Source organism: Nerophis ophidion, linkage group LG06, assembly GCF_033978795.1.
Source record: "Nerophis ophidion isolate RoL-2023_Sa linkage group LG06, RoL_Noph_v1.0, whole genome shotgun sequence".
Taxonomy (NCBI): domain Eukaryota; kingdom Metazoa; phylum Chordata; class Actinopteri; order Syngnathiformes; family Syngnathidae; genus Nerophis; species Nerophis ophidion.
Genome location: NC_084616.1, coordinates 56,554,591 through 56,574,855, shown reverse-complemented (window position 1 = coordinate 56,574,855; position 20,265 = coordinate 56,554,591). Strand labels below are relative to the sequence as shown.

The following is a 20,265-nucleotide window of genomic DNA, read 5'->3' as shown; positions in this document are numbered from 1 at the left end:
TAGCAAAATTAGCTCGGATTCAGACTCGGATTTCAGCGGCTTAAGCGATTCAACAGATTACGCATGTATTGAAACAGATGGTTGGAGTATGGAGGCAGATAACGAAAACGAAATTGAAGAGGAGACTGAAGCTCTTGGGCGAATAGCTATTGACGCTATTCGGCCATAGCATGGGTGTACCTAATGAAGTGGCCCATAGCATGGCTGCCTTATTAGCATCGCCGGTAAAATGTGTGGACCAAACGATCAAGACTTTCGCATCTTGTGACACTGGAGCAACTTAAATCTGTCGATTGTGGGTATCTAGTTTCAAATGTACATACAGCTAGCCTAAATAGCATGTTAGCATCGATTAGCTGGCAGTCACGCCACGACCAAATATGTCTGATTAGCACATAAGTCAACAACATCAACAAAACTCACTTTTGTGATTTCGTTGACTTTATCGTTGCAAATGCATCTGCAGGTTATCCATACATCTATCTCTGTGCCATGTCTGTCGTAGCATCGCCGGTAAAATGTGCAGACACTGCGGCACAATCAATGGGGGTCTGGCGGAAGATTTATTTGCCAGTGGTGCAACTTTAATCCCTCCCTCTTAGTGTTGTTACACCATCCGACAACACACCGACGAGGCATGATGTCTCCAAGGTTCCAAAAAATAGTCGAAAAAACGGAAATTAACAGAGCTGAGACGCGGTGTTTGTAATGTGAAAATGAAAATGGCAACTGTATTACCTCGGTGACGTCACGTTCTGACGTCATCGCTACAAGACCGATAAACAGAAAGGCGTTTAATTTGCCAAAATTCACCCATTTAGAGTTCGGTAATCGGTTAAAAAAATACATGGTCTTTTTTCTGCAACATCAAGGTACATATTGCTGATAATGTTCCCCTTTAATAAGGGACCTTTATTTTGAAGGCGAGTTGCTCCTTCCTCTTGTTTCCAGTAGTCTGCGCGTGACAGTCTGACGCTCACTTGTTTACATATGAGACGTATTTACGTGTTTCAGCGCTCAAAGTTTGTTGTTTCTACCCGCGAAGTGCCTTGGAAACATTGTCTGTAAGTCTTGTGTCTGTTTTATGAGTAACATGAAGACGTTGTGTGTGTGTGTACAAGTAAAAATAGTACTGTGTGAAGATAGCTTGTTCTCATGTTTTAGCTTGTTGCTACTTAGCATGTAGCTGGTAGCTCACTCCTCTAAAGGAGGGTGCAATGTTTGTGTCTCTCCTCCTCAGTATATAATGTATATTATCCTGTGTTGTTTATAAGCATTCCATATGTAAATCTTATTCATGTGTGGCTTTGAGTGTTAGGACTATTTACATACGTTTATGAGCACTGTTTACATGCTATTGTATGGGCTGTGTGTGTATGTGTGAAAACATGTTATGCAACAATCATTTATGGACATGTTGTTACTTAGTAGTGTTTATTTGACATATATTTTGTGTCTCTTTATACAGTTTTACAAAAAACAAAAGAAAACGAAAACAAATCAATACAAGGAAAAGAGAAAACATAGAAAGAAATGACCAATTAGACAAGAAGAAAGGAAAAGTGCATTCTGTGTGAAATTCACTAAAGCTTCTTAAAGATTAACGGCCTGGTCTCTTTCTTCCATTTCCTTAGGATCTTCATGTTAACTATCTGTCAACTTGTTTACGCCACAGACACAGACACGTAGGACGGAATATGTTCATTCAAGGCCAAGGCAAAATATTGAGATATATATTGTGTAGTGCGATATGGCCTAAAAATATCCAGATAATAAAAAAAGGCTATATCGCCCAGCCCTACTATAAATTAATAAAATCATATGCTGAAACTGCAGTTGTGGGGATTCATTTCCTCTCCCTTCGTTGCAAATAATTATATGGGACGGCGTGGCGCAGTTGGGAGAATGGCCGTGTGCAACCTGAGGGTCCCTGGTTCAATTCTCACCTAGTACCAACCTTGTCACATCCGTTGTGTTCTGAGCAAGACACTTCACCCTTGCTCCTGATGGGTGCTGGTTAGCGCCTTGCATGGCAGCTCCCTCCATCAGTGTGTGAATGTGTGTGTGAATGGGTAAATGTGGAAGTAGTGTCAAAGCGCTTTGAGTACCTTGAAGGTAGAAAAGCGCTATACAAGTACAACCCATTTACCATATGATAATATTAATATGATGCTATGTCATTTGATACTCCACTCAATATATCCATCATTAAGTAACAATTAGGACTAAGAGCTTTAAAAGGCTTGTCAACACATGACAACCATCTCCCATGGCTGTCATCCGCAGGAAAATCAGACGGTCCAATAGTCCTTGTAAGGGCAAGGACAAGTGACGTAATCAGGAAGGTTGCCGAAAGCTAGAACGTGTCATGATCCGTCACCCAAGTCATGGCATAACTTGGGTTGGGTAGTTTTTCTGTTTTAGTCCGCTCCCTAGGTGCACCCTTTCCTTGTTTTCTGTTAGTTTCCATGGGCACTAATTCTCCTCACCTGTCTTAGTTTTGCAATTTAGTGTTCCCACCAGGTGTTTTGGTTAATCAAGCCCCTTTCTGGTTTCCTGTCACCCAGCAGTAGTTGCTGGGTCAATGTTTGCGATTGTTTTCTCCTCGCTTTTGAGATTCTTCTATACACTAGCATTCCTCGTTTTGCACCGTTGGTGACATTTTGGTTAGTTTTAGCGCCACGCTTGGTAGGTCGGTAGGTCTTTGTTGTCATTGCAACAAGATTGTTCATGTTGTTCAGTCAGTACAGATTGGTGTCGTATCGTACTCGGTTGTGCAATAAAAACTCTAAAGCAGGGGTCTCGGACACGTGTCCCGCGGGCAAATTGCGGCCCGCAGGACATTATTTTGTGGCCCCCACCTTCATATTATAGTTTAATGTTAGTACGGCCCGTGAGAGTTATAAGAATTGTGCTTGACAGCGTTGTGTTATTTGGGTTCAAAATGGCTCTTTCAACGTCCTGGGTTGCCTACCCCTGCATTAGTGGAACAGCGGCAAATGAGTGAAAGCGACAGAGACGTTGCCATGGTTTTCTTACGTGCCTGGCTGCAGTCACACGCAACACTTGTTTTTTTTTATTGTTTAATTTATATAGCCTCACACGATGAACACTACATATATTTCTATATGATGCCGGATAACACTCCGGAAGCAGTCTTTTTTTTGCGGTCGCTATGCCGGTATTTTCCCGGCTATTATCCGCCGACCCCCGTGTTGCTGTTGGGAGGAAAAGCGGAACGACACACATTGCGAAAATAACATTATTCACAGTGCGTCAGCTAAATACAAATATATTCCACAACCCCAAACATGTCTTTTTCAAAGCTTGTAGTGAAGTGAAAGGTTAGTAATGAGCAGAGACAATTACAAGAAAAGTGGGAGATGCAATATTTCTTTGTTGAGCACAGGGGCACCCCGACGTGTCTTATTTGCACAGAGAAAGTTGCGGTGCACAAGGGATACAATTTGGAACGTCATTATACAACTAGACATGCTGAGGAGTATGCAAAATTTTTTGAAAGAAATCTTTTCTTGCGGCCCAGCCGCGACAAGACTCTGTGTCCAGTGGCCCCTAGGTAAAGTGAGTTTGAGACACCTGCTCTAAAGCGACTCAGCTGCTGATGCAGAAAATATCTTACTTCTCGTTAATGCCGTAGCAGTGTCAGTGTCTCTGTGTTCGTACGTTAAAAAAACAGTTCCAGTTCCAGTTATGCATGTGTGTATGTGTGTGTATATATATATATATATATATATATATATATATATATATATATATATATATATGTCTTGATTGGATTATCCAGAGAATAGTGCTCGATACCGTGGTAGAGCGCAATATGTAGGTGTGGGAAAAAAATCACAAGACTACTTCATCTCTACAGATCTGTTTCATGAGGGGTTCCCTCAATCATCAGGAGATTTTAATGGAAGCATTCACATACAATGGTTTATATAGAGCACAGAGTGGGTGGGTACAGGCAGGCGTAGGGTGTGGTGATTGGCTCATGTGTTACCTAGGAGGTGTTTCCGTCTGTGGCGGCATGTTGAAATGATTTCACTGCGCTTGTTGAGGGATGATAGATCTGGATGGTATATAATAAACAGTTTCTCTTTTAAGCATAGGTTGCATCTTTTATTACCACTGTTGTAAGGTGTGCTGGATGCAAGAATTTGCCATGTTATTGAATATTCAACATTATTGTCTTTGAGGTTCCAAATGTGTTTGCTGAGTTCTGTAGAATTCTGCAAAGTCTGGTTTCTAAAGGAGGCGTTGTGATTATTCCATCTTGTTTTGAACGCTCCTTCGGTTAATCCTACGTATGTGTCGGATGTGTTAATGTCCTTGCGTGTTACCTTTGCTTGGTAAACGACTGATGTCTGTAAGCACCTTCCGTTGAGAGGGCAATCAGGTTTCTTGCGACAGTTACATTCATTATTGGTTTCAGAGTCGTTTGGTCTGGGGGTGGACTGCCCACCCTCTGTCTTCCTTTTGTTCTCTTTCTATCCCCTCCTGCTCCGGCCCGGCTGCACCAAATGATAATATAAATACATTTAATCAAGTCAAATTCAAATAAGGCAACAAGAGAAGTATCCTACACTTCTCTTTTGTAAAGTAAATCTGATAAGCCGATATTGGCATCTACATCAACTATATGATCTGCCTGAGAAGCTGGACAGGACAAAATAAATAAATAAATAAATAAAAAACAGTTCCTCAGTGGAATTGGGTTTCGGTTTATGGGAATTGATCAAGTCAACATTTAACATGACTCTTACGTTTATTGAAGACTCTTAAGGGCGATGTGGTGAGAGGTAGGATGGGAGGGACGCGCACAATAGAAGCCATCTATGTACTTTGTATATGTGTGTAGAATATATAGAAAGTACTTAGTCGAATAAAAATTTTATTACAAGTTTTCACAAGTTTATTCACAATACCATATAACATTTACAATAGTGGTGAATATCATCATTTAAAGATGTTGGGATCTGAAAGGGTCCCCCAAATAAGCTAGAAGAAGCTTTTGACAGGGGTCCAAAGGACAATGTATACATGGAAAGATCAAATATGGTAGCAAGCACAACAACAAAAAAACAAAAACAAAACAACACAACGCTATATAATAAACACAAGATAATAGTACTAAAACAAGCATACACATACTGTACATACATACATTCATTCAAGCATGCAAAACCCAACAGTAGTCTACCCCACATGAGGCATTAAAGATAGGTGGTTAATAGGTAGGTTTTCAGTTTCATTTTGAAGTTGGAGAATGGATACAGCATCTTGAGGCTCTCATTAAGCTGGTTCCAAATCTTTGGTCCCCTGCTTACGACACTGTGAGCGGTACAAGCCAGTAAACAATGTTTACCTGTTATCAGATCTAAGTTACGAGTGTTGTGGGCATGCTGGGGATGGTAGATAGGAACCAAGCTACAAAGCCTAAGATTCAGCCTGTAAATGACTAGATAGGTTAAACAAGCATTTTGATAAATATTGAACTCTGTCATTCTTAAGAGATGATATTTATGAAATAAATGACGAGTGGGTGCAATAAACTTGGAACATGACAGGGCCCATATGATTTTCTTTTGCATGGATTCTAATTTGTGAAGGTAAGTAGGGAAGGTGTTACACCAGATGATATTACAGTAGTTTAAATGTGGTTCAAATAGAGTTTTGTACAAGGTAAGTAGAGCATAAAGAGGAAGATAATGAAGTAGGTGAAAGAAAAGGCCAACATATTTGGATAATTTGTTTAACAGATGGCTAATGTGACATTTAAAATTGAGGTATTCGTCAATGTTGACCCCCAGGAATTTTGTGGAGTAGACTCTCTGTATTTCCTGCCCATTGATGTGGATATGGCAGTGCTCAGTATTTGTCCAGTTTTTATTAGAACGAAATAGAATAAAATGTGTTTTATTTACATTAAGTAAGAGCTTATTGCATTTGAACCAGGAATCCACTTTCATAAGCTCTGAATTGACAGTTTCTTGTAGATTGTGTAGGCTCCTGTGTGAGGTAAACAAATGTGTATCATCAGCAAAATTTATTTTATGAAAAGTTTCAGAGGAGTTTATGAAATCATTTATGTATAAGATAAAAAGGAGAGGCCCCAAGATGGATCCCTGGGGAACCCCATAATTTATGGTCATACGGGGTGAGTTGTGATCATTGACGAATACACATTGTTGCCTTCCGTAAAGGTAAGAACAGAACCAATCGAGAGGTACCCCTTTGACACCATAGTGATATAGCTTGTACAATAAGATCTGAAAGTCTATTGTGTCAAAGGCCTTTGATAGATCCAAAAAAATACCAATACTGCATTTTCCTTCTTCAATACAGTCATATTGGACTAAAGCCAAGACATTTTTGAAAATATTGAAATTACAAAAATGTACGCCTTAAACCAAATCATACTGAAACTAAAGCGCCACTTTATTAGATTGGCGACCCTATCAAATCCACATTTTTTTTTTTGTAGCTTTCAGGTCACGGAAAGAAAATCAGCGAGTGAATAATTTATGCAGTGTCCAAGAGACCCCTTCATACTTCAGAGTCTCTTATACCACAGCACCGTTCGCTGAGAAGGTTCCATATTAAAGTGCAGCTCCCTGCTGTGATGATAGAAGCGCCGTGGGATCATCTTCCTGGACAAGAATATTGCTCTGGACTATAGCGCAAAGTCAACCCATAATTTGCATGAAGCAGCCTCAGAAATGTTGCTCATTCTCTCAAATCATGTTTTCTCAGCTTGGGAAGACTGTGATACTGAGGATGTTTCAATTCAGAAGTGAAGACAAGAGAGCAGATCTTAGTGTTCGTATGTCCCGGAATAGCTCGTAAATGTCAATGCTGTTCGCCACCAATAATGTCAGGGTCCTATTATCTAATTACCCCCAAAACGTTAACCACTGGCCTGTAATCTGTGTTATTGATTGCCCTCTTTGCCACTAATGACTTCATGCCTCTTCCTGCTGTCGAGTGGTCAATTTACCCTCATCTCGTTTACTCAATATTCTACAGTTGGTGTCAGTTAAGACTTCCAAAGTTGGGTTAAAGACCTCAGAGGCAGAACCGTATTCTGCTTTTCTTTCTCATCACCCTTTGTTGAAACACTTGCGTTTTTTGTTAATTTACCAGCAAATTCCCACTGCAGTGCAAACAGAGCCAAATATTTACAGTCCCAATAATAGTAATGAAAAATATGAAAGAAAAAAACATCTGCAGGAGAAAAGTACCGTATTTTTCGGACTATAAGTCGCAGTTTTTTTCATAGTTTGACCGGGTGTGCGTCTTATACTTAGGAGCGACTTATGTGTGAAATTGTAACACATTACTGTAAAATATCAAATAACATTATTTAACTCATTCACGTAACAGACTATCGTATAAGATTTCATCAGATTTAGCAATTAGGAGTAACTGATTGTTTAGTAGACGTATAGCATGTTGTATATGTTATAGTTATTTGAATGACTCTCACCATAATATGTTACGTTAACATACCAGGCACCTTCGCAGTTGGTAATTTATTAACGTACACTTATTCAGTCTGTTATTCACTATTCTTTATTTACAAACCCTGTTTCCATATGAGTTGGGAAATTGTGTTAGATGTAAATCTAAACGGAATACAATGATTTGCAAATCCTTTTCAACCCATATTCAGTTGAATGCACTACAAAGACAAGATATTTGATGTTCAAACTTATAAACTTCATTTTTTTTTGCAAATAATAATTAACTTAGAATTTCATGGCTGCAACATGTGCCAAAGTAGTTGGGAAAGGGCATGTTCACCACTGTGTTACATCACCTTTTCTTTTAACAACATTCAATAAACGTTTTGGAACTGAGAAAACTAATTGTTGAAGCTTTGAAAGTGGAATTCTTTCCCATTCTTGTTTTATGTTTTATGTAGAGCTTCAGTCGTTCAACAGTCCGGGGTCTCCGCTGTCGTATTTTACGCTTCATAATGCCCTACACCAGGGGTCCCCATTACGTCGATCGCGATCGACTGGTCGATCTCGGAGGCTGTGTCAGTTGATCTCAAGCCAGGCATTAAAAAATAGACATAAAAATGAGCAATCATCAATCATACCAAGACTTCACTTTCGTCAGTTGTTTGACATTCTCGGCACCCGAGGATCTTGTGAGATGACGCTGGCTGCTGCGAGATCATATTTAAGAAAAAAATCACTAACAGGGCGGACGCAGAGAAACACATTTTATTTCTAGAGACTCCGTACCTACTGTCAAAACTCTAAAGACCGACTGCACAGTTCCTGTCTTCACCATAAAAGACCTGTTTCATCCTGCCTGTGCTAACAAAATAAGAGTCTCAGAAAGCTAGCGTGCACAAGCTAGCAAGCTACAGAGTTTGATGCCAATGTATTTCTCCCCCGCCCTCAGCGACCGCTTTCTCACTTGCTTGCCCACCCGCACAGTCACTGACGTCACTCACCTGCTGCCAGACATTAAAGGGCCACACACATATGCTACGCTCATAACAAAGTGTTTAAAAACGAGTATGCAAGTTGGACAAATGAGATGCCAAATCCAACCACTTTCATGTGGTATTGGACAGAAAGGAGGACTTTTTTTTTCCTCCATTTGAAAATGCGGACGTTATCAGCACCACTGTCTAATTCCAATCAATGCAAGTCATCAGAATCAAATACACCAACTTATATTCTTGTCTTCATGAAAGAAAGGAATCTATGTGTGTTAAACATGCTTGTATTATCATTAAACACCATTAACTTGTTAACAAGAATGTCTCTTTCATAAATAAATAAATATAAATTATAAATAGGAATGAGGTAGATATCCTCGACTTGGTCAATTGAATAGTAGCTCGCCTGCAGAAAAAGTGTGAGCGCCCCTGCCCTACACATTTTCAATGGGAGACATGTCTGGACTGCAGGCGGGCCAGGAAAATACCCGCACTCTTTTACTACAAAGCCACGCTGTTGTAACACGTGGCTTGGCATTGTTTTGCTGAAATAAGCAGGGGCGTGATACCGTTGCTTGGATGACAACATATGTTACTCCAAAACCTGAATGGACCATTCAGTCCTGTGCCTGTGCCTTCACAGATGTGTAAGTTACCCATGTCTTTGGCACTAATACACCCCCATACCATCACAGATGCTGCCTTTTGAACTTTGCCTATAACAATGTGGATGGTTATTTTCCTCTTTGTTCCGGAGGACACCACGTCCACAGTTTCCAAATATAATTTGAAATGTGGACTCGTCAGACCACAGAACACTTTTCCACTTTGCATCAGTCCATCTTAGATGAGCTTGGACCCAGTGAATCTGGCGGCGTTCCTGGGTGTTGTTGATAAATGGCTTTCGCTTTGCATGGTAGAGTTTTAACTTGCACTTACAGATGTAACGACCAACTGTAGTTACTGACAGTGGTTTTATGAAGTGTTCCTGAGCCCATGTGGTAATATCCTTTACACACTGTCAGTTTTTGATGCAGTTCCACCTGAGTGATCAAAGGTCCGTAATATCATAACTTACGTGCAGTGATTTCTCCAGATTCTCTGAACCTTTTGATGATTTTACGGTCCGCAGATGGTAAAATCCCTAAATTCCTTGCAATAGCTCGTTGGGAAATGTTGTTCTAAAACTGTTCGACAATTTGCTTACAAATTGGTGACCCTCGCCCCATCCTTGTTTGTGAACTACTTAACATTTCATGGAAGCTGCTTTTATACCCAATCATGGCACCCACCTGTTCCTAATTAGCCTGCACACCTGTGGGATATTCCATATAAGTGTTTGATGAGCATTCCTCAACTCTATCAGTATTTATTGCCACCTTTCCCAACTTCTTTGTCACGTGTTGCTGGCATCAAATTCTAAAGTTAATGATTATTTGCGAAAAAAAAATGTTTAGCAGTTTTAACATCAAATATGTTGTCTTTGTAGCATATTCAACTGAATATGAGTTGACAATGATTTGCAAATCATTGTATTCCGTTTATATTTACATCTAACGCAATTTACCAACTCATATGGAAATGGGGTTTGTATTTTAAATTGCCTTTTAAATGCCTATTCTTGGTGTTAGGTTTTATCAAATAAATGTCACCCAAATATGCGACTTATACTCCAGTGCGACTTATATATGTTTTTTTTCTTCTTCTTTATTATGCATTTTCGGCCGGTGCGACTTGTACTCCGGAACGACTTATACTCCGAAAAATATGGTCCAAGAGTTTTCGTACATCCTGTACAATAAACCGGCACCAAATTCTGGGCCCCCATAAACAAAAGGGGCCCCCCATACCACCCTAAACCCAACGTGAACACCCATAATATTTAACTTATATTAACAACTATGACATAGTTTTTTCTAACTTACACATTTAAATGACGGTAAAAAAAAAGTCTTCAAACTTTACAAAAGCCCAGGATCTCCCTGTGCTTGGGGCTCCGGTACAACATCACCACTTGCGCCTCCACTTCAACACCCCTGCCTTAAAATATCCTGTATTTTATGCATTTGAATTTGTAATAACAAATAAATTATCTCAAGTACAGCAGAGGTCAATGGTGACGCGTGTCTAGCGACAGGCTTTACAAAAGCACGAGTTGCTTGGAACTAGAGTCATTCAAATTCACATTTTTTTCCCATATGTGACATGCATCTGTTTTTTTTTTATGTTGGACCAGCTCGACATCCATTGCTTTCAGTCTCCCCTGAGGCGGGGGGCGTTGGCCACATATGCGGTCTTCTCCAAGGTTTCTCATAGTCACCGTCATCGACGTCCCACTGGGGTGAGTTTTTCCTTGCCCTTATGTGGGCTCTGTACCGAGGATGTCGTTGTGGTTTGTGCAGCCCTTGGGACACTTTTAATTTAGGGCTATATAAATAAACATTGCTTGACTGATTGATTGATATCAGTGTGAATAGTAGATTTCCAATTGTTTTCATACATTTTCCATGTATTTGGTGTGGCAGCAGTCTGAAAGCTCTGGTTGTGTTCAACTGAGCTGAACATCATTGAAAAGTGCCGCGTCCCAAATCTTTGCCTAAATAGACAGTCGCAAAAAGAAATGGCGGACAAGGGAGCAGAAAACAGTGCGAATCAAACTGCAAGAACTAAAATGATCCTGTTGTTAAATATCCTAGAAATTGCCACAAGTGTGCAAGCCCTGACAACTACACAAATCAAGGCCATGTTTACTTTCGCAAACACACTGCAGCACGTTTGAAGTCATAGTGTGTGCGCTCACCTAAGGGACCCATTCCGTGGCTTTGGAAAGTAAAGCAATGTGAAAAAAAAATGTGTTAATATATTTGTTTTTTAATTTCAAAAAAGCTTTGTGTGTTTTTTAAAAGATCTGTAAATGGACAACAAATAAAAATATTTTTAGATCATTCTTGTGCATTTGCACCGATGCTAATTATGTACATAGCCTCTGTTAAATAAACCAATAAATAAATATTAAATGACAACATTGTATAAATGTTAAATTAAAGACAATGTGTTCCAAATGAAATAAACCTGCTATATATCATGTTCCAATGTGGCCAAAGGCAGGCCTGTCAGATTCTAAACACCATATGTTGGCAGATATGGGAAAATGTGCAATGACAAAATGGAAAAAAAGAAGACATATAATCCACTCTGTCAGTCAGAGTCAGGATTGTAACAGGCAATACGTTGTGCTTTTTGAAAGAGAAGTACATCTATTTATAACGGCATGTGTGAAGACTAAAGCAACATGAATGGAGAATGGTATTTATAAAGGCACATAAAGTTGCCTTCATAAAAGGTTTAGACTGACCTGGATCTTATTTTTTTGTGATAGAGTGATTGGAGTACATACTTGTTGGTTACAAAAAAAAACATTCATGAAGTTTGGTTATTTTGTAAATTTATTATGGGTCGACTGAAAATGTGACCAAATCTACTGGGTCAAAAGTATACAAACAGCAATGTTAATATTTGCTTACATGTCCCTTTACAAGTTTTACTGCATGATGTCCCTTTAATGCTGGGATTAAATGCCTCACTTTTTCTCCTCCAGACGTATTGCTGGGTAGTGTGGCCAAAAAGCTCAATTTTTGTTTCATCTGACATCACGTGGACAAAGATGAGACCTCCTGGAGGAAAGTTCTGTGGTCAGATGAAACAAAAAGTGAGCTGTTCGGCCACAATAACGGGCAATATGTTTAGAGGAGAAAAGGTGAGGCCTTTAATCCCAGGAACACCATTGCTACCGTCAAGCTCGGTGGCGGTAGTATTATGTTCTGGGCCTGTTTTGCTGCCAATGGAACTGGTGCTTTACAGAGAGTAAATGGGACAATGAAAAATGAGGATTAACTCCAAATTCTTCAGGACAACCTAAAAATCATTGTAACGGACTTCCTACCGCCATCGTGTGGGTTGCATGGATCATCAACAGAGGACATCGCTTTGCACAGGTTTGACTCTTTATTTTTGCAAATAAAAGTTGCTCGCAGTCAGTCGGTCGCTCTTTCAGTGCCTCCTCCTCTGCTCGCGCCGGTCTCCTTTTCAGTCGCCCGTCTTCCTGTGCTCGTCTGGTCTTCCGTCTGGCTCTCCGTGGTTCTCGCTCGTCTGATCTTCCGTCTGGTTGTCTCCTCCTTCCCCCTTTTTATGCTGCAGCAGAAGATATAGCGATTGGGCGCAGGTGTGTTGTGTCCGCACCTGACGCTGATGGCTGTAATGTCGCTCCAGGCGTGCCCCGCCTCTCCGCCCTGCTGCATGCCCCGCCTCCTGGCCTCCATCTTGGTCAGGAAAATCATATTTCCTAGCCCGCTGTCGGCTCGTCGGCTCAGTCTCTTCACAATCATTAACCTGGAGGTTGGGTCTTGGGCGCAGTTGGGTGTTCCAACAGGACAATGACCCCAAACATACGCCAAAAGTGGTAAAGGAATGACTGAATCAGGCTAGAATTAAGGTTTTAGAATGGCCTTCCCAAAGTCCTGACTTAAACGTGTGGACAATACTGAAGAAACAAGTCCATGTCAGAAAACCAACAAATTTAGCTGAACTTATTATTGGAAACTCAAGACAGTCATGACATTTTGTTCTTTACAAGTGAATGTAAACTTTTGACCACGGCTGTATGTAATGTAGTACTGATGTACAGGATACGTGTGTAACAACTACTCTCTCGAATTATGAACTCAATGCTGTGTATAGTCTGCTATTCTTGTCTTGTGATGCAGCAGGGTCTTTTTGGGATCAAAAATCATTCCTCTGGCAAAACTGATCTGTTTTCACAAATTATACGACCAAGCTGGCACCATATAGGATTAGTCTGTTTTTGCAACAAAATACATTGTTTGGAGTTGTTTGTGTTTGTAGAAAAATCTGTACGAAATTATCAAAATTCCATTTTTGTAGTAAATTAGCATTTTTTAAATTGACAGTTTCTTTATGATTTGTAGAAACTATTCAAATGCATCCCACATCAACAGGATGGCTGTTTCATTAAAAGCTCGGCCAAAAATATTGATTTACTCCAAACTAGGAAAATGGATTGATCAGCTTTTGCATCTGAACTTGTCATATGTTTTGTTGTACGAACCTTTGTAATTTCAAACTGTGAGTGCACCAGAGGACTAGTGACAACTTGTGAGCGTGTCCGTGTCCGTTTTGTAATTTTGTAATATAAAGTTGATCCATGACACCCTTGTTTTGTTTGTTTGATATACAGTACTGTATAGTGGTTTATATTATATTTAAAATGTACAATTATGGACTTTTGTCGAGGCTAGAACCCATTATTCATGTTTAAATTGTTTCTTATGGAGAATCAAACTCTTTCTGTCTACGTAGCCTCATAAGAACCAATTCGTGAATCAAGGTTCCACTGTAATAAAACATACAATGCTGTGAATCCTTGTGTAATTGCCGTTGTAGATCTGTGACACAACAGATTTACAGATTTTTGGTCAAAAACTTTTGTTTTCACTCCAAAAATGTTTTTTTTTTTTTTTTTTTCAGATTTATAAGCTTCTTTTATATACTTTGTTACAACCTAGCAAACTTCTTGGGCGGTACCCGTGGGCTGAGGTCCTTGGCAAGCAACATCACTCGTTGTCCCGGCTGAAATGAAAGAACCGAGATGCGGCATCTGTTGGCGCTACTGCACATCCTTTCAGATGCTCTAACCCAGGGGTGCCCATTACGTCGATCGCGAGCTACCGGTCGACCGCGGGGGGTGTGTCAGTCGATCTCCAGCCAGGCTTTTAAAAAAGATAGACCTAAAAATTAGTGATCATCAATCTTCACCAAGACGTCACTTAAATGACATTCACGGTACCGGAGGGTCTTGTGAGATGACGCTGGCTGCTGCCAGTTCATTATTATGAAAAAATGACAGAGAGGAAGGCGAGAAACACTTTTTATTTCAACAGACTTTCGCGCCGTCCCTTCCGTCAAAACTCTAAAGGCTGACTGCACATTTCTTATCTTCACAATAAAAGCCCTGCTTCATGCTGCCTGCGCTAACTAAATACAGAGTCTCGGAAAACTGGCGTGCACAAGCGATCCCTCAGAAAGCTGGCGTGCACATCACTTGTGCACGCCAGCTTTCCGAGACTCTTATTTTGTTAGCGCAGGCAGCATGAAGCAGGGCTTTTATTGTGAAGATAGGAAATGTGTAGTCGGCCTTTAGAGTTTTGACGGAAGGGACGGCGCGAAAGTCTGTTGAAATAAAACGTGTTTCTCGTCTTCCTCTCTGTCATTTTTTCATAATAATGAACTGGCAGCAGCCAGCGTCATCTCACAAGACCCTCGGGTGCCGTGAATGTCAATCAAACAAGCTACGGAATTTGCCGCCAATGTTTTTCTTGTAAAGTGTATGGAAGCTGAATGAATTAGATGCCAAAACCCAACCACTTTCATGTGGTATTGTACAGAAAGGAAAAACTTTTTTTCTCCTCCATTTGAAAATGTGGGCGTTATCATCATTACTGTCTGATTCCAATCAATGCAAGTCATCAGAATCAGGTAATACACCAACTTATATTCTTCAATTCGTGAAAGAAAGACATCTATATGTGTTACACATGCTTGTATTATCATTAAACACATTTAACGTGTTTACAAAAATGTCTCTTTCATAAATAAATAAATATAAATGATATATATAAATGAGGTAGATCCCCTCGAGTTGGTCAATTGAAAAGTAGCTCGCCTGCAGAAAAAGTGTGGGCACCCCTGCTCTAACCAGTGCCACCCGGGCGGCTCTCCATACCCTCTGACACCTCTTGATGTGGGTTTTTGTGTTCCTGTTCCTGCTGGGGAACAATAGGGGGTTTATATTCTAACGAGCACTCGAAAGGAGACATACCTGTGGAGGAGCTCTTCATGGCATTGTACGAGTACTCCACCCACAGAATATACTTGCTCCAGGACGTGGGTTGTCGGTGTGCCACACACCAGAGCATGGTTTCCAAACTCTAGTGGACCCATTCGGCCTGCCCAATGCGTCAGTCCAGAGGAGCAAGGCAAAGAGGTAGTTTGTGGGCAAGGAAAGTGGTCGAGGGCTGCAGGGAAGCATCGACGTCCGTGTCCAAGCAGGGGTCGAGGATCGAGGGAGGCAGTCCAGAATCCAGAGGGAAGTCGAGATACACAACTCGATCACAGGGAACAGGAAGGACACTTTGGAGAACACAAAAGACATGAGACATGGGACAAAGAGGTAACAAGGAGAAAGCAAGTACGCGGGAGGGGAAGCCAGAGACGGGATGCTTACTGCAAAGAGAAACTAAGTTCCGGCGTAGGCTCCATGGGTCTGCTGGTCTTTATGCTGCTTGTTTTGAATAGTCTCAGCTGCGCTGATTGCTAATTGCCTGCAGCTTCGCCGTTGCGTGGGCGCAAAGTGCCCAGCACGAGCAGGGGCGTACCCTGGCGTTCTCCCAACAGAGGTGCTGGCAGCACAAGTTGCCGATAAAAGGCATTTTGTCTATCTTTTATAATCCTCACGTAAGACAACCCCACATTTTTTCTTTTTTGTAATGCATTCCAAATATTAAATACATGCGATCAAAGGTCCACTTACAATGGAAGCCGCTTTATTTTGTTTCAATCACTTCCCAACACCTCCATTAAGGTTTTACGTATATGATGTAAGTAGATATGTAATCTAATAATGGGCACATTTATAATAACATTTAATATTTACGCATTTTACTCATTTTAAACATTTGCGGCGCATTCATTAAAAAAATGCTTTTTACTGCTCACTGCAGACTTTATGGGAGGCAACAAACATAATAAAACATCAGTTAGTGTACAATGTCTGCTGTCATTAGGATGTTGACTGTTAAGATGTTGATACATTCCTGTTTGGATGAAAAAAGATTTGAAATCAACGTGAAGAAAAGGGGGGTGAAACCAGGCGTCTGTTAGTGTCATTTTTGCTATTGCTTGTCGAAATGCGTTCTCCCACTTCTGCCATCCATGAGAGAGACATTATTTTTGATCTCATTCCGAGGCTAGGGAAGCAGCTCACCAGCTCATAATGTCAACATAGCCATATAAGCTCGTTAGCTCTTTGTGATCAAGGCGCCGCTATAGTATTTTTGTATTAGAGCTTATAATAACAATATCAATAATACTGGGTTAAGATTCAAGTCATGAAATGTAAATGTCGTATTGTTGGTGCTTTTTGGATGGTTATTTAGATAGCTTTATGGGCGGAATAGAGCAGTGGTTCTCAAACTTTTTTCAGTGATGTAACCCCTGTGAACATGTTTTTAATTCAAGTACCCTCCAATCAGAGCAAAGCATTTTTGTTTGAAAAAAAGAGATAAAGATGTAAAATACAGCACTATGTCATCCGTTTCTGATTTATTAAAATGTATAACAGTGCAAAATATTGCTCATTTGTAGTGGTCTTTCTTGAACTATTTGGAAAAAAAAGATATAAGAATAACTAAAAACTTGTTGAGAAATAAACAAGTGATTCAATTATATATAAAGATTTCTATACATAGGAGTAATCATCAACTTAAAGTGCCCTCTTTGGGGATTGTAATAGAGATCCATCTGGATTCATGAACTTAATTCTAAAAATGTCTTCACAAAAAAAGGAATCTTTAACAACTAGTTTTATGAAACATGTCCACAAAAAAATCTAGCTGTCAACAATGCATATTGTATTGTTGCATTTATTTTTACAGTTTAAGAATTAACATTCATATTTTGTTGAAGTATTATTCAATAAATATATTTATAAAGGATTTTTTAATTGTTGCTATTTTTAGAATATTTAAAAAAAATCTGACCTACACCTTGGCATACCTTCAGTACCCCCAGGGGTACGCGTACCCCCATTTGAGGACCACTGGAATAGAGGACCTCCCATTGAGTACATTATACGCGGATTTTTATGTACATTTAGTTACGAGTTATACTGCATTTAAAAAAAATACATCTGTCTTCTTATCTCTCATAATGATTGTGAATGCTTGGCAAAATTCTAAAAAAAAAGTGCAGTTTCCCTTTATAGATATTTTAAAAAATAAATAAATAAATAAAACAGGTCAAAGAAGATTAAAAAGATTACAAATATTTTTTTTCTTCAGAAAAAAATGAAGGAGACGGAAGCAAGGTTGTAGCACTACAGTGACCATCTCTCACTTCATTTCTGGTTGTGTTTTCTTGTTTGACGTTTATTTCTTGTCAACGCTCTTATTTTTGTTGCACTTCCTGCGCATCTCCCTGAGCGCTCGTTTCCCTCACCTGTCCCCGATTGGTAGCCCGACACACCTGGATGCAGTTGCCAATCAGGCTGCTATTTATGCCTGCGTCGCCTGTTCTTCAGTGCTCCAGGGTTGATTATGTTTGAGAACCTTTGTATGCACGACTGCTTCTCCTCTGTTTGAGTACATTCAAATCCTCTTACCTGCGCAACGATCTCCTGTTTCCTGCCCTCTGGGGTCACAACTGCCACAGCCATGCGGGTTCCTGACAACTCCCCTGACAAGCTCAATCGATCATCTTTCCTTATGATTCAATAGTAGTGAAAAAATAATTTACCTTCCAGTTTTTTTTTTTACAACAGTCACTCTTTTGCCAATGTCTAAACATTGAAGACGTTCAATGTCAAGTTAGCTGCACTTAGGCGAGAGCTGTCTACTGGCGTTTTTTTTTATCAGTGGGTGACCTCAGCTAGTAGGCGATCGCCCACAAATAGCAGGAGTTTACTGTAAACTGAAGCAGCAAGGTGAAAGAAAACATTTTACCATGTTTGAAAAAAACAGTTGTGGAAACAACAAATAAGTAAACGTAATTCCTTGAATTGCCGCAGGGCAAATAGTTTGCGCCTGCCTTGAATTATTGCCGGGTCGAACTCGCTTCGCAAAAAAATTAGCGCATGCTTAGTATTACCGCCTGGTCAAACTCGTGACGTCACGAGTGACACTTCCCCTGTCATCATTTTCAAAATGGAGGAGGCTGATTTCAATACCGGTAATTTGAAATAGCATAAAGGGAAGAAGATTAAGAGATATTCAGTAGGATTTAAGGTCCAAACTTACATCACACTCAAATTTTTACTGCATGCCTTTGGTAAGTGCCGGAGTGAGAAGAGGTTTTAAAATAATTAGCGCATGCTTACTTTTACCGCATGCCTTTGGTAAGCGCAGGAGTGAGAAGCGGTTTTAAATTAATAAGCGCCCTGGCGGCAATTCAAGGAAATACGGTACTAGTGATGGGTCAAACGATATTGAAGAATGCATGTTCATGCTGAGTGTTCATTTTCTACTGCTTGTCCCTCTCGGGTAACGGGTGCGGCTGGAGCCTATCCCGGTTGCATTTGTGCAGAAGGCGGGGTACACCCTGGACAAATCACTACCTCATTGCAGGGCCAACACAGATAGACAGACAACATTCACACTCATATTAACACACTAGGGCCAATTTAGTGTTGCCAATCAATCTGCTTTAAGAAAAAAAAACACACGTGCAATACAGCTGCTGTATTATTTGACTGTGCAGTGGCAACCTTTTTTTATGAAGCTTTGCTTTCCACTCAAAGTGATTAATCGAATCGGAAGAGTAGCGTGTGGAACTTCACATTGTTTACTTGTTGGAAACAGAAAAAAGGAAATATTTCAAAGTTGTAGCGCCAAATGAGGTAAAAGTCCCTATTTTCCTGTTTACTAGTTGGCTCACTGAATAAAGTTTCTTAATTTCATATTCCTTTCTCCACAGATGTTTAATAAAAAATAAATAAAATCATATTTACTTAAATTTTCATTTGGATTTCAGGAATTAATTCAGGGAGCACAGTGGTCGAGGGGTTAGTGCGTCTGCCTCACAATACGAAGATCTTGAATAGTACTGGGTTCAATCCCGGGCTCTGGATCTTACAGTGTGGAGTTTGCATGTTCTCCCTGTGTCTGTGTGGGTTCCCTCTGGGTACTCCGGCTTCCTCCCACCTCCAAAGACATGCACCTGGGGATAGGTTGATTACCAACACTAAATTGGCCCTAGTGTGTGAATGCAAGTGTGAATGTTGTCTATCTGTGTTGGCGACTTGTCCAGGGTGTACACCGGCTTCCGCCCGATTGTAATTGAGAAAAGCACCAGCGCCCCCTGCGACCCCAAAGGGAATAAGCGGTAGAAAATGGATGGATGGGTGGCATACTTGCCATATTTGAGACCTCCGATTTCGGGAGGTGGGGTGTGGGGGGCGTATGTATACAAGTGTATACAAGTATGTATACACAAGTATGTATACACTATATGTATACACACATAGTCACTTGTATACCACGTATGTATACAAGTGACTACATATACATACGTATTGTATATGACTACATATACATACGAAGTGGCTACATATACATACGTATGTATACGTATGTATATGTAGTCACACATACACACAAGAGGGGTGGCGTATAATTCACCAACTCGAGTATTTCATATATATTTCATATATATGTATGAAATACTTGACTTTCAGTGAATTCTAGCTAGATTTATTTATTTTATTATATATATAAATAAAAGAAATAGATGAATTTCCGACGGCACCTATCAAATATACAGTAATAAAAACACAGTTGTTCTACTAACTGTACTGTGCTTGCTGGTTACTATAAAAACAACAACACTTACCTTTCACTATTTGAGTAACCTTTGTTCTGCCATTTGCATATTGGCGAGCGATCTCCGAATCTGGGAACATCCTTCACGGATTTGTTGTAGACATCTGCAAATGAGAACCGGAT

At 40.1% G+C, this 20,265-nt stretch overlaps 1 long non-coding RNA gene across 1 annotated transcript in view; it reads left to right on the top strand.

The window, feature by feature from the left end:
• Positions 1-967: 967 nt before the first annotated feature.
• Positions 968-20,265, top strand: part of LOC133555000 (uncharacterized) — a 53,475-nt gene continuing 34,177 nt past the window's right edge. The window contains exons 1-2 of the long non-coding RNA XR_009807255.1: positions 968-1,064; positions 10,710-10,814. This is a non-coding gene — a long non-coding RNA (uncharacterized LOC133555000). The remainder of the gene's footprint in view (positions 1,065-10,709; positions 10,815-20,265) is intronic.